The 605-nt window shown below is 53.6% G+C and overlaps 1 pseudogene; it reads left to right on the plus strand.

The window, feature by feature from the left end:
• The window catches only part of LOC119593662, a 24,877-nt pseudogene that overhangs the window by 7,172 nt on the left and 17,100 nt on the right, over positions 1–605 (plus strand).

Consider the following 605-nt stretch of genomic DNA (forward strand, 5'->3'; position numbering starts at 1 on the left):
GTGTGCAAGTGCCACTGTGCTTGGTGGATTTGTCAGGCTCCCTAACCCGCTTCTCCTGCAGGCGACTCGCGCGTGAACGAGCAGCCGGGCCTGACGGCCATCCACACCCTCTGGCTCAGGGAGCACAACCGCGTTGCCCGCGCGCTGCAGCAGCTCAACCCTTCCTGGCCGGACGAGGCCGTGTTTCAGCAGGCGCGCAGGATCATCGTTGCCGAAATGCAGCACATCACTTACAACGAGTGGCTGCCCATCATCGTAGGTGAGCCCACAGCCGCCAGTTGTCCTCTGTAGTTGCCGATACTTTCTTTTTCTTTTCCCTTTCCCATCCTCTCGCATCTCGAATGCCGTAATCAGCAGTTCTTTAGTTGCTTCTTGAATGAAAATGAAAGTTATCTCGTGCTGAGGAGACTAAAGTTAAGGCTTTTGTAGGGCCCAACTTCATGCGAGAGTTCGGCATCAACGTGAGGAACAGCGGCTTCAGTTTCGACTACAACCCCAACATAAATGCCAACATGAACAACGAATTTTCTACCGCTGCCTTCCGCTTCGGACATACATTGGTGCAGGGGACGCTAAGGTAAGGGAAAAGTGTTCAGTATAATCAG

Source organism: Penaeus monodon, chromosome 32 (assembly GCF_015228065.2).
Source record: "Penaeus monodon isolate SGIC_2016 chromosome 32, NSTDA_Pmon_1, whole genome shotgun sequence".
NCBI classification, from domain to species: Eukaryota; Metazoa; Arthropoda; class Malacostraca; order Decapoda; family Penaeidae; genus Penaeus; species Penaeus monodon.